This window comes from Peromyscus leucopus, chromosome 10 (assembly GCF_004664715.2).
Source record: "Peromyscus leucopus breed LL Stock chromosome 10, UCI_PerLeu_2.1, whole genome shotgun sequence".
Classification (NCBI taxonomy): domain Eukaryota; kingdom Metazoa; phylum Chordata; class Mammalia; order Rodentia; family Cricetidae; genus Peromyscus; species Peromyscus leucopus.
The window spans coordinates 45,584,276-45,598,512 of NC_051071.1; the positions used below are offsets into that span (position 1 = coordinate 45,584,276).

Sequence of the window (14,237 nt, forward strand, 5' to 3'; positions counted from 1 at the left end):
TCAAACTTCCTATAATAAATACAGGGGAGTGAAATGCATTCTCTTCTTTGAAAAGCTGGAAAATTGAAAAAAATGTCATTAAACAACTATAATATCTCAGTAACTGAAGTTTTACAGGGAAACAAATTTTGAGAAGAAATTTGCATATTTTCTTTGTCTTCGCTCCAAAACCAAACAAAACTGGGTGTAAGAGTTCATGACAAGAATCCTAATGCTTCAGGAGGCTGAGGCAGGAGGATGGATGTGAGTTCCTGGCCAGTGTCAGGTACACAGTCCAACCCTGTCTCAGTAAATAACAAACATATAAGTAGATAAAAACAAATAGAAACACTATAAGCCATCATATTGTTAGCTCTGAAAAAAAAGTGACACTTGTTGAACTTGGGTTATGGAAAAACCTCAGAAATTTTTCTTCATCAGCAAAACAAAACAAGACCTTACACACAGGCTTGCATCTGGGATGCCATCCAAAAGTGTTTAGCAGTTTGGCTGAAGCCACCTTTGGGAAACACATAATTTCCTCCTTCTGTCTGGACATGGGAAGGCCATGAGCATGTCAGTGCTCACAGTGAGAGAACATGACAGTTGGTCAGTTGTATTTTTCTGGCATATAAAAAAATCTAGATTTTCTTCCTCAGACCCCTTCTTAGAGAACAAAAATGGAAAATTGTAATCATAATAAATATGATTGTCCCTTGGTTTTGCTTTACAAGAAGATTCTCAACTAAAATTTTCAAAGTAAAAAATGTTGTGACTCCTCGGGATTAAAGCTAATTGCACATTTTAAAAATGTTTATAGACATGAGGAATCATAAGTCAATAGGAAACTCTCATTTTTTTAACTTGTGTGTGACTTTTTCTTTCACAATGACATAAACATTTTTTTTTTATAAAATCAGAGAGCTACCAAAGCCATAGAAGGAAAAAGGAGCATGGGTGGTCTTCTTTTAAAGGCATTCATGAACTCAGATTTTGTATAGCTAACTTGATAACATGTTTCAGTGCTGGGACCAAGATGAATGCTTTTAGTCAGGAGTCTTGGCTTCTAATATGAGGCTATAACTTCATATAGTTCATGCAAAACAAAGGAATGCATGGACTAAGTCTTAAGCAGTGGCTGGAAATCGCCCCTTCTCTTACCCATTTTTGTACACAATCCTTTTATCTTGTACTGAAGATGCTCTGTTTGTGTGTGGAAGTCTATCTGGTGTTACATGCCATATTAGTACAAACATTGTCCAGCATTTTTTTGAGGTAGCAGTTTTTAATGTCAGAAAGAATATGTAACCATGCTTGGACTAAGAGTAGTCCTATAATTCCATCAGCCATGACTTGGAGGGAAGAGTCATGAGGCTGAAATATACTTGCAACAGTCCCTTTCTGGTATTGCAAAAATTTCCTAGAAATGACAGGGACAAAGAGTGTTAAAATAGTACAGTAGTGATGATGGATACGTACTTACTGTATTCCATGTGGATAGCCGTTAGCAATGTGCAGTGAATAATTAAAAGTTTTGCATACATCACTTTATTAAAGCTAATAATGTCCCTATGAAATAAATAGTATGCTTTCCATGTGTCCTAGACATAATTCTTGTTAAAAACTTATTTAATAAATAAGACAGTCTAAATTGAATATCATATTTTCTTATTCCTGGTTCAGGTATAAATGATAAACAGGTAACACTTAAAAACTGTCCTCATGGGTGGGCAAGATGTTTGGCAGGTAAAGAAATTTTACATTGAAGTTAAGAACTTGGGTTCTAGTTCTATAAGACACATGGTAGAAGGAGGGAACCAACGCCTGCAGGTTTCCTTCTGCTAGGCTCTGTGACACATACATACAATTGCGTGTACGTGTGAACCCCCCCCCACATACACACACACACACAAACACACAGAGAGATAGAGACAGATAAAGAGTCACACACACACATACACATACACATAGAGAAATACATATAAAAATTGAAACAGCTAGCTCTTCTTTCTGCAAGAAGTCAATAAGGTAAGAGAAAACAAAGTGTTAAAGTCAATAAACCAAACGCAATACTGACCTACATTATTTAGTGTTTTAATAGTGGTAATAATGAACCCTCTCACCCTCTTATTCTTATCTTTCTTATATTTTTTGCTGTTGCTCGTCTCTCTGCTTTTCCCTTAGCAACGGCATCACCTCAGAATGCACTCAGCTGCATTCACCACAGTCAAATAGGGGAGGGAGGCCACTTTTCCCTTAGAGCACAAGTCTAGATATCGGAAGTCAGCAAGTTTTCCCGAAGAATCCTTGTACCACCCTCTTCTGACCCACCATCCTTGGCCTTTGATTTCCCTTTTTATATTTCTAAGTATGTGGTTGTCTCTATTTTGTATTTTTTTTTTCTAGTAAGGAAAGAAAAATGAACAAATAGAATGGAGAATGGAAAATCATCCTTTGGACCCATTTGCTTTCTACTTTGGAAAGGATTGCCTCTTCAAGGCCTTCTCTATGAATCTTTATGTCGAGACTCATGTCCTATGGCTTTCCAATGGAAGCCATAGGCATTCATATTTTCTCATTTAGCTTTGATGACACAGGAAAACAAGAGAAAGGATGGTTTTGATGCTCTGCCTTACTATGACTGGAAGCAGTAACTCGGGTCTTCCACTACATGCTGCAAGGCCTCCCACATCTGTTAGCATCACTACAGTTTCTTTAGTAGTTTTTTTTTTTTCTCTCAATTCAGTGACCAGTTTCTTTTCACTCCAGTAATAGGATTGCTTGCTGTCTCTTTTTCTGACCCGAGGAGCCTCTTTCACTGATTCTTTAGAATTCATGTCCCTTCAGGTATCCAAGAGGGTATATTCCCAAGAGGATACATGAGAACTCCCTTATTCTTATGTCTTTAGAGAGACCTCAGAAGGCCAAGTTACATAGCAAGTTAGTGAGCTAAAATCACACTCCGTTCCTCTCAACTATCAGGCCTAGTTTTCTCACAGTATTACTAAATAATGTTGCTACAACCATTAACCATAGAAATTTTGACATTGCATAAAATCACTGATATATAAAATTTTAATCACTTAAGCATTTTCTCAAAATCAGTCATTTAATTTTCAGAGAATGTTAGCAAGTGGCTAACCATATGGGGCACATCTTCTCTTCATCCAGATCAGCAACTGTTTATTGTGTGCTTGCTGAGTAGGTGGGACAATACAGAAGCCAAACAAAAAGTAGCAAACCAGAAAGAGAGAAACTTGGCCCTGACACAGTTTATATAGAATACATTGAACACATGCATTGCTTTTTCTGCAGTCATAGGGTATTTATTAAAAGGCTTAGTTTTTGTAGGGAACTGTCTTAGGCACATACAGTTTATGAGAAGAAGGATACAATATTTTGCTACCACTGAGCAGTGATGTCAACATTAACATTATGTCCCAGGCATACATGCAATGAGGAATTCAGTTAACACTATTCAACTGCTTATTAACTGATGCAAGATAGGAAATGAACGTGTGTGTGTGTGTGTGTAGACACATATCTTTATTTGGAAACTACAGTAATTTATATGCTTGTTTTAATTTATAATCTATTCTTTTTGAATGGCTTGACATGTAGTTGGATTTTAAAATAAGTCTAGATACAAGTATACATTTATTGGATTGAATTCTAACAACTTTGACTCTCTCCACCTTTATTCCTTTGCTTTATTGAATTTAACTTGAATGAAATCTTTTATTTGTCTAAGTCTATTTCTGTCTAGTAAGGAAGTTGAAATTGATCATGCCTTGACTTTGTGGGCCAGCAGAGAACCATGACATTCCAGGGTATTGATTTTGTGGTGTTAAAGGGTGACAGATCCAGTGTTAAAGTGCCAGGAGAGAATTGGGTTTCGGATTGTACACCATAAGCAGTCTTGGCTTTTGCTGAGGCACGACTAGCTTTTTAAAGTAAAGATACAATTACAATATTTACGTAGTTTGTACTGCATACGCTTAGAAATATTAATTTCAGCCAAAATTGTTTTATCACATTTTTGAAGTAAAAAGTTGCATGTGCAATGCATATCTTACTTATCTTTATATATTCAGCTTAGAGCATATGTTTATGTGTTTATATCCTGAAAGTATATTTTATTAAGAATATTATATTAAGAATATTGAGTGATGCTTTCAGTCAACATGGCTGATCCTTCCCAAAGCACATTTATTACTACATATGAACATTGCTTGATAACTACAAACCTTGTTAGTTCTTACACCATTCATCCTTACATATATTACTTTAAAGTTAGAATCTGTTATGCCTCCCCTCATTTGGGTACCACAGGATATGAATATATGATATCCCACATTTCAGAAAGGCCAGAAGTCTACAAGTGTACTTGTTTCATGATTTTTGTTGTTATTGTGGTTGTTACTTTCTGGGTCATAAAATAATGACAAGTTATATTATGATGGCTGTTGCAATCTTGAACTAAGGAAAGATAACCATGGTCATCTTTCATTGTTCCATTTTCCCACCAGGATTTGTTTTTATACATGCAGTGACCTTTAGTGAATACATTGAAAATAACATTTTGATTATATGATAATTGCTGAGAAACTCTGCTGAGCTCTGTCCAAGAGTATCATTCAAACTAATCAGAAATGCATGTGATTCATGGACTTTAGCCAATCCATCACAGTCATCTTTCAAAATTTTCCACATGTTCATCCAACTTCCCATTCTTGCCTTAGATTCAGACCTGCAAAGAAGAATATAATGTATTTTATAATCTATGTTTGTTCTGTTTTCTAACAACGTAAGTATTTTGCTTAAGCAGATTTGCTAGGAAATGACAGCTTTGAAAAATTGGACATAGGAGCTACTGGAAGCATTTCAGTACTAAGCAATCTCAATAGTACAGAAGGGAAAATGAAATATCACTGCGTTTTAAAGATGACAGTTTTGTCAAAGATCTTCTTCCACTCCTTGGCTTAAAACAAATGGAGTAAATCAAGAACGTATCTGTTCAAAATGCGTACACATCCTCACCAAGGAAACTCTTCTTCCTAGGTACATCTGTTCAGATGCAGGGGAGATTGCCATCCTCTTGGCTTGGTTTTTGCTTTAGTGAATTTTGAGGTCTTGGTATTTCATAAGAATAAGCATTGTTGAGAGGAGAGGAAAAACATTGTATTTATATATCTAAATATATATTTATGTTACTATAATGATTAATATTCAGGAATATAAATAGTACTGTGATATGAAGTGTGTGTGTGTGTGTGTGTCCGTCCATGCACATGATTGTTTATGTGTGTGTGTGTGTGTGTGTGTGTGTGTGTGTGTGTGTATATATATATATATATATATATATATATATATATATATATATATAAAAGGATGGGAGATGAAGACAGATGGAGGGATGAAGAGAGAAGTAGATAGAGAGAGATCCTTTCTTATAAGAGACTAAAGCCAGAAGATCATGAGTTTGAAGCTAGCCTAGGTGTGGGAGCCCGTTCTTGGGTTCCTTGTGGCTTTACCCAGCAGGTCCGAATAGAGGATGATCAGGACCACGGGCCTGAGTGCAGGTGTCTGAGATGGTCTGCACTTGGCTGTGCTGGGGGAGGAGGTCTTTTTCTCCACCCCCTTGGTGTCTCTATAAAAACCCTGGGGCAGGGACAGTCAGGGCCCGTTGGAATAGGTTCCAGGCCCTCTCGAGGCTATCCTTTATTTTCTATCTGTTTATCTCTGCAATATTCTCCACTATAAATCCTCCTATCTAATATTTCCTGCTGCTCACACTCAAGAAAACTCTGGGAAGCTGTGGGGTTAGTGGGTAAATGCCCCACACCTAGGGACATAGTGAGACCATGTTTAAAAGAAAACAAGAAATAAAACAATAATAGCCACCTCAAAAAGCCTAAGTTTAGGTGCTCAATTGTTTATGGATATATTAAAAATATGGATCTTTAAAAAAACATTTTTAGAGTAGCAGAGGCAGAACAAATGTGACATTATCAGCCTTTAAGCAAACATTCATCAGCAATTGGAAAGGCACTGGGGTGTAGAGTGTTTAAGAGTACAGAGATTAGAGGAGACTTCCTGGGCTTAAAATTCCACTGCTGCCAGGCTTTGGGTCTGTGATTTGGCCAAGCTATTTTCTCAGCTCTGAATTCTTTCTTTGTTCCATGTGATTGCTGATCGTCTCTGTTTCCTACTGACCTTGTGCCTTGGCCTGAGATCCTGTAAACACCCAACAGAATGTTAGTTATGATCAATGACAACTATTAACATGCAAGGAAGCCAAGAATGGCAGCAGAAACTTCAGGAATTAATTCAGAGCAGCAAATAAATGTTCCAAAATTTTTTCAGAGTTCCTGTAACACTGTTTCTTACAGAAAAGTAATAAATGAGTGTTGGCCAATGTCATTATTGTCTTAATAGAAAAATTACTATTGATTATAATTGGATATGGGATGTACACATTCAGCAGTGTAATTTAAAGATTCTACTAGAAGGGAATTGCTGGGAAATTCTGGCTCCAGATTCCACAGGCAATGAATGGGATAATTTAAAGTTCATAGGCTATTCCTAGATTTTCTTGTTTCTGTTAAAGAGAGGTGTCCTGTAAATGCTTACATGTTTTAATTACTATTTCTTCCCTCTCACAGTTAGCAAATGTGGTTATTTTCCTTGCATTAATTTTCTGGAATGGTTTTCATTTAATTCTTTGTCCACTTGTGGGCAGAATTTGCCCCTTATAAAAAGGTACCCAATAGTATGACTTTAACTGCATTGTAACTTAACATGTTCCATGAAAAAGATTGATTTATCATGCGATACACTAAAAGCATCCCCATATGTGATTTATTTTTACATTTTACCCTGTTTTAGAGCCCTTCAGCGTTTCCTATTAATAGGATTGTCATTTTTATGTATGGATGGATTCTTGGTATAGTTTGGCTTTTAGCCATCATGTTATCTGTCCTTTTAACTCTTTGGAAACATTGACTTATCTCATTGCATTAGTGCAGGCTCAATTTTGTTTCAAGTCATAGATGACAAAGGTCACTTCATTAGGCCCCTCCATTGCCTGACTTCCCTGCAGTCTTCAAGTATCTTCTACTAAGTATCATAAAAAAAATGTTCTGCTTCCATTAACAAAAAGTGAGCAGGGAAGAAAAAAGCCAATTATTTGCAGCACATAAAATCCTTATGATAATTTGGTAGACTTTAATTAAACTAATACATCACACTGCACTTATAAAGACAAAGGAGGAAAAAAGGGAAGCCCGTAATCTTTTTTTTCCTGTTGAGACACACCATATTGCTTTGTGATTAAGTGCTTTAAGCATTGTGACCTATTTTAAAATCTAAGATTTGCAGTCCTTTTTATACAATATTAAACGTATTAAAAATTCGATGCAATATTGATTAGAACCAGGCCCTCCACAAAAGCTTGAAATGAAGCTATATTAAAGCTTGGCTTAAAAGTAATTTGTATTAATTTCTTATGATTTTTAAACCCTTCAAAATAAAAATCCTAAATTACCACCAAACACAGACATATCTTTTATCACAAAGAATATTGTTCTGCCATTTTACATTTATTTTATGTTTTGTACTGCAAGTGTTTTGGATAAGCCCACTGGCATTATTAACATAAAGTCCACTGTCAATCAGAAGAATTCTTTATTTCACAAGTAGGGTTACTGGGATTAGGGGCATTTGATTTTTATTTAAACAATCTCATTCTGAAATCTTCAGCTTCTCTGAGATGTAATTTGGTAATTTAAGTGGAAATAAACACTGACCTGAGGATGAAGATTGGAAACAAGGATGATTAAGGGTTCTTTGTGTGTTTGTGAGTGTGTGTTGTGTCTGTGTAGGGCGTGTTTTCATGCACAAGAGTGTACGTGCAAAGGCCCGAGTGCCTAGCTCTATCACTTTTTGCTACAGTCCTTTAAAATAGAGTTTCCCATCGAACCTGGAGGTTGTGGTGGCCAACAGTGATCCTCTTGCCTTGTATCCCACTCACCCACCAAGCTGGACTGTAAACACAAGCACAGGCATGCCCAGCTTTTCACATACTTTTGGGAATTTAAACTCTCACCCTCATGCTTGGGCATCAAGCACTTTTTACCCCCTAAGCTATCTCCCAAACCCTGAAGACATTTAATTTTAATCCTACATCTTCAGTGTTTTATTGAGTTGACTTTGACACCACTCTGGACTTCAATAATTGTCACCGGTAAAATGTGTCAGGTAGTAAAGGAAGAATGCAGACAGCTTCTTTATCTTTGAAATTACATTGCTTCTATATGTTACTTATTAATATAGTGTATCTCTGTATACTAAAAGTGCTATTAAATCCATCCTTAAATCAACGTATTATTACTTAGGAAAGCGTTTATTAAAGTATCTAGTAATTTCTAATTGTAATGAAGCACAGATTTTTGACACTGGTAAGCCACAAATAAAATTAACATGAAATCATATTCAACTTCTACCCACCAAATAGACCACGTAGGCAATGTGCCAAATTTCACATTTTGAGCCGACACTGTCTGCAAGCTCGAAGCTGGCTGGTTAGATTTGGTTTTCTCCTGAGAACATAAATGTTTTTAAGCTCCAGTTGCTTCCTGTTGTGTTTCCTTTATTTGCTTGTTTCTGGGTCTGATTGTTGGCTGTCTAGGGTTCCCCAAACATCTCACTGTTTTCCAGACACTTGTAGCTTCAGTGGCATTTGCGGACAGCAGGCTTCCTCTTGCCATCTCCTCACGAACACCTCTTCCGGTTTTTTTTGGAGGCAGTTTTTTGCTGCTTTAGCACACAAAGATTAGCTAGAGCTGCTGTGGTGTCCAGGGGTTGTCAATACTGTGGTCTGAAGAGGATGATGATGAGAGCTTAAGCTCGTATCATTTTATTCTTTACTGTGAGCTTTAAGAACACAAATACATTCTCGTTCAACTTTAGTCCAGTGCAAATGAGACCGTAAAGCTGCGATCCTGTCTATCATTTTTTAGTTATATAGTGCTTAGCAGTACTGGGATTAATCTGTATCACTCCAGGATTCACACATTTCTTTTTTATTTGAAATAGTTATTAAAAATTAAATTTCAAAGAAAATGAGCTAAATGAGAAATACTTGAATATGTGTAATAAAACAGAAGAGAAACCTGCAGCTGTATCATTACCTTAGTTTTTTTCTTAACAAATAGTTTAGCTGCATGTTTTATCTCTAGAGTTCCTGACATGTTGTCGACATACGATGTTCAAGAGGATGGATTTCTGTTTCTCCTATCACATTGCCTGCTATGAAGTCTAGGGATATTAAGCTAAGGACAGGAAATTAGGGAGTCGCCCAGACACATTTAAGATGAAATCTTCAGTGTACACAGAGGTTTCTTACTGCCTGTGACTTCATGTCTTATCTTCTTCACCAATTGCTTTTCTCCAAGGCAATTTTTGCCCTGTCCTCGGGCTCCTAGCTGAGCCAAGTTTAAGGTCAGCCAGTCAACAAGCCCCTTTCCCATTGCCTTTACCATTCCTGCTCTGATGGGTTGAGTCTCTCAGAATCTCACCTCCTTGGGTTTTGTCTTTGTCTCCCCTCAGCGCTGCGAAAGCATTCACTTATACTTCTGTGGCTTTCTTTAAAAGACTGAAGAAGAAGAAGTTCCCCCTGAGCAGGGCTGGTCTCTTGGGTTGCTATCCATTTTTTTTTTCTATGCCTCCTTTTAGACTGGACTTTATAACCTTAGGTGTTGTTGCTGACACTAAGATTCTATGATTCTAATAGGAAGCCAAGTGAATCAATATTGATTGTGTGGTTCTCCAGCCCAAAGAATTCTTTTACTAGGCTCCAAGTCTTTCACATTCTGAAGTAAGAGCAAGCTATTTCAGGTGAGAAACGGGTATATATTACTTACTAAGGCATTCATTTCCTTTCTTGGTTGATTCAGTGGCTAATAGTCAAAAAAGACTTCTGGTCTTTAGTAATGTAGAAAAAATATTGACAAATGTCAGTGTGTGTGTGTGTGTGTGTGTGTGTGTGTGTGTGTGTGTGTGCGCGCGCGCGCGCGCGCGCGCACCCATACCTCATACAAGTAAATGAGCTAATAATGATTAGTCTGATAAATACATAAGCTTCTAGGAATCATCATAACATGTACATTTAGAGTGGTTTAGGAAATATATAATTTTGCTTATTATTTGTTAAGCCATGCCCCAGATGGAGGCAGTTACCATTGTGACACACTTGTCTTTTTTTTTTTTAAGTCAGAATTTAACAGTAATTTATGTGCAAACAGTGCAGTGAAAATGCATTTGATTAGGAGTTCCAAGTCTTGGTTTAGGTCCTATCACTTATATGTATATAATTTTATATAAGAAGATTCCTGTCTTTGGGCTCCACTTTCTTCAACATGAAGTGACCAAAGTTCAGATGGCTGCTTCACAAGGCCTTTGCAAGTTTAAATGATATTTTAATAAACACTCTTGTGAAGAAAAATTTCTTCCCTCATATTTAGGGAGGTTCATAAAAAAGTATATTTGGCATATACTTCACACGATACAGGGTCGTGTGAAATAAATCAAAGAAACCGGGAGACATTTTTATGGTTAGATTTCACAAGAAGTGCAGAACCATTGCAAAGAGTGTTGGGATGGGGTGTGTGAAGCAATGGTTATGCACAGACAGGAGCACAGCATGGCCTGTCTGTGTAGATTCATGTGTGGCCATGTGTTGTCAGAAATAAGGAAATTCTTGTCCTCCAGGCATACACACATTTCAGTTCTGCAAGTCTTTCAGGTGATACCTGATGACCTGTTTCAGGGAGAAGGGTTAAACGGAGGTGAAAAGCCATCTGCTTCTTCTGTTGGCTCGACAGTTAGTGTGCAGTGTTTTGGGGTCCTGGATGCTGGCTCCATCACCTCTACATGGGTGTCACAGTCACTAATAGTCATCGCTGTTTACAGTTTTTATAAATTATTTGTATAGATCATGAGTAAAAAAGCAAATTACTATTGAGGGTTGCCTTTTTATAGTCCTTCAACTATCTAGGTCCTGTGTTTACTATATTTCTTCTTTTCCATTTAAAGTGGGTTTTAATATTCAAAAATATAATAAACTTCTAGCGTTAAGGGTCTGTGCTTCTTCTTTATTATAACTGAAAGTGACTTCCTTATTGGGCAGTCACGCTTTCAAGTATTAATAACAACTTCAGTTTCTAGATGGTAAAAATTAGTATGAACGTGTTCTCTGTATTGTGGAATACAGTCTGCTTTTTATGAGGTACCTCTCACTTTTTCCTCGATTTGAACATCACTCAAGGAAAAAGTATTGCATATTCATAGAGCTATTTTGCATATTGCCAATTATATGCAAACACATTCAACAGACACGTGCACTTAATCTTCTCCAATTACATAGATGCATGATTAGAACTGAAGCATACCTAATGAAAACAAGTAGAAAAATACATACATACTCTTTCACAGAATATAGATTTTATTTTTCTGTGGTTTTGGAGTTTTTTTTTTTTTTTTTTTTTTTAAAGAATAATAGGTTAAAAGTAGGTCTATTCCTATGTGAGAGAGGTCTATATTTTCCTATACCTAGATCTGAGTCCCTTCCCTAGTCTTTGAGTAGATCAGTTTCCCTCTCTTGGCTCTTGTCACTATTGATGTCCAGGGAGCACAAGAAAAGAGGGGAAAGTCATTTTTTAACTCAACTACTCTCTGATAACTTTTGTAAATTACATTCCTAGTTTAATTAATTGGTCTTTTAGTTAGGGGATGAACGGTTTGAGATGTGGTGATAGCCTTGTAGGAAGGGGTCCAGAATGACTTGGCTTCAAGTGTGTGTGTGTGTGTGTGTGTGTGTGTGTGTGTGTGTACACGTGCGTGCGAGTATGACTTGTTGCCTGAATGACAGAAATGAATTGAGGAGAAAGGTTGAAAGGGGAAGACACAGACCATGTCTTTACAGCTTTACTTGAATTGGATGTGACTGAAAGATTTGTTGGATCTGATTTACTGAAGCCTATCTCCTTAGCAGTGGTGATCTGAAAATTACTTCCAGGGCCATTTTAATTAGCTGCTTCAAATCAAAGCAAACACATCCTGGTAACACACATTTCTGTTCTGAACCTTACCAACAGTTTTCAGAACTGTGATCCCTAAATGGTTCTCTGTGAGCTCAACGAATGATTTGAAATATGCAGATTTTTTTGAAACAATAATTCGTAATGATGAAGAAAGAACCCATCTTTCCTGACTCTAGTGACAAGTGGATATTAGAATACAGTTGTGTTTTTCCATGTATCATAGCCTAAAACCATAAACCGCTCTCTACAAATTGATTGAGTTGTGAAGTAGTTCTAAGTATACGTTTTAATAAGGGGATTTCATTATCTTTCATGACAGGATGGTGCATATATTATTTAAATGTGTTATATTCCTGGGTACAATTATAAATTGAAATTATAAATAAATGTTGAAAATAAAACATTAAACATTTTGACTCTTCTGATTTTTATTTTTTAAATGTTTCATCTATTCATTCATTTATTAAAAGCTTTGCAGAAAACTTTGCATAGATAATACTTTTAAAGAAAAATAAATGAATCTCACATGGAAAAGAAAAAAGAAGCTTATTTTTTTTGTCACACTATACTTAAACAGGAAAAATGAAGAAAGTGACATGATATCAAAGTATATATCATTTGCTGCCCTTCAGAAGAGCTATGTTCTAAGATCAAAAGTCATATGAAAATGATGTATAGCAAGTATGTCCGCACCATTTTAAAATTTCAAAATTACCTTTATGATATCATGAGATAACAGATAATTTGATTTACTTAGTTATCAGTTCCCAAATATACATTCGTTCATTAACACAATTTACTACCAACCGATCATGTGCAGATTCTGGGAAAGAATAGGTAAAGTGAACATGATGTTTACCCTCAGGGATGACAACATAGCCTGGAATATGATAGAAAAATTAAATGAATAACTATAAAACAGTTAAATGTGTCATAAGCACTATGTATACCTGTCATATATGTGGAGGACATAGAATAGGCAGATGGAATGTTTTTTATGCTTTATGGTTGGTTATGTGATGGTTACAAGCTAATTTGCAAAAAGAACATAAAACAAAATCTTTCAAATATCTTTGGTTAATAAGCTTGAATTAAACATGTACTGATATGAATCCTGTGAAATGAGATAAAGTATACCTGATGCAATTTTATGATTTTTATCGTATTTGCTTATGATTATGCAATTGATCAAATCATCTTAAAATTTATTAACTTTTAGAATTGCTAGAGAAAAAATACTTCTTGGGATAGACAATATTTAATAAGCAATTATGACATTTTAAAGCTGCTTTAACTTACATAGTGAATAAGGATAATTTACTAAGAGCGCTTCTCAAAGAAAGCCTTCCTCTCAAGAAATTAATTTTCAAATTAGCCAGTCATTTTATTAGACTATTTACTTTTATAAATAAGTTGGTAAGCATTCAGAGAAAACCAGCATCTACTTCTTTCCTAAGTTTGTATTTGCATGCAGGTATGTTGTGACCTTGGAATTTCAATTGAAGATTTTTCTTTCCTTATCATGATTCTTAAGCACTTTGAATCAGGAACTTCATTCACCAAGTTTCCGACAATGACATCATCCTGTTGGCAGTTTTCAGGCTTACTAAAGATTTTGCTATCATCATTTGTAGTTCAAATTGGAAAAAATGCTTTGTGTAGTTTCTTGCATAGAAAGCAAAAATTAGCCCATTGATTGGTCTCAAGTTCAGAATAATATTGAATACCATTTAAAGCTTACATTAGCACCGAAATATTTTGAAGGCATATGCACCAGTGTTTCCCTTTCTACAAATGAGTTACAAAGGCAGGGAACACAGCCTAACAGCAGTCATGCCTTTGAAGCACAGAGTAACTTGTGTTTACCAGAGATCAGCAGTCCGTTTGCGCATCACATGTAAATTGCTAGGCTTCTAGGAAGGGAGGGTGAGCCATCTCATGATATCATTAGAGACTAAAGCTACTTGGAGGGTGTGAACATTTAGATCTAGCTCACATCCCTGACACTTCATGGATGTGTAAGTTTAAAAGCATCTGCAGCATAATTACCATATCACTTTATTCCGATTATAGAATACATACTCTGCACTCTCCATCTTCCCTCCCCTTGACATTTCATAGCCTTGAAAAGCTTGAACCTTGAAACACAATTAACTC

The 14,237-nt window shown here is 36.1% G+C and overlaps 1 protein-coding gene across 6 annotated transcripts in view; it reads left to right on the forward strand.

Annotated features, from left to right (window-relative positions):
* Positions 1-14,237, forward strand: part of Pcdh7 (protocadherin 7) — a 415,069-nt gene that overhangs the window by 51,712 nt on the left and 349,120 nt on the right. The gene's annotated exons all lie outside the window — the stretch shown is intronic.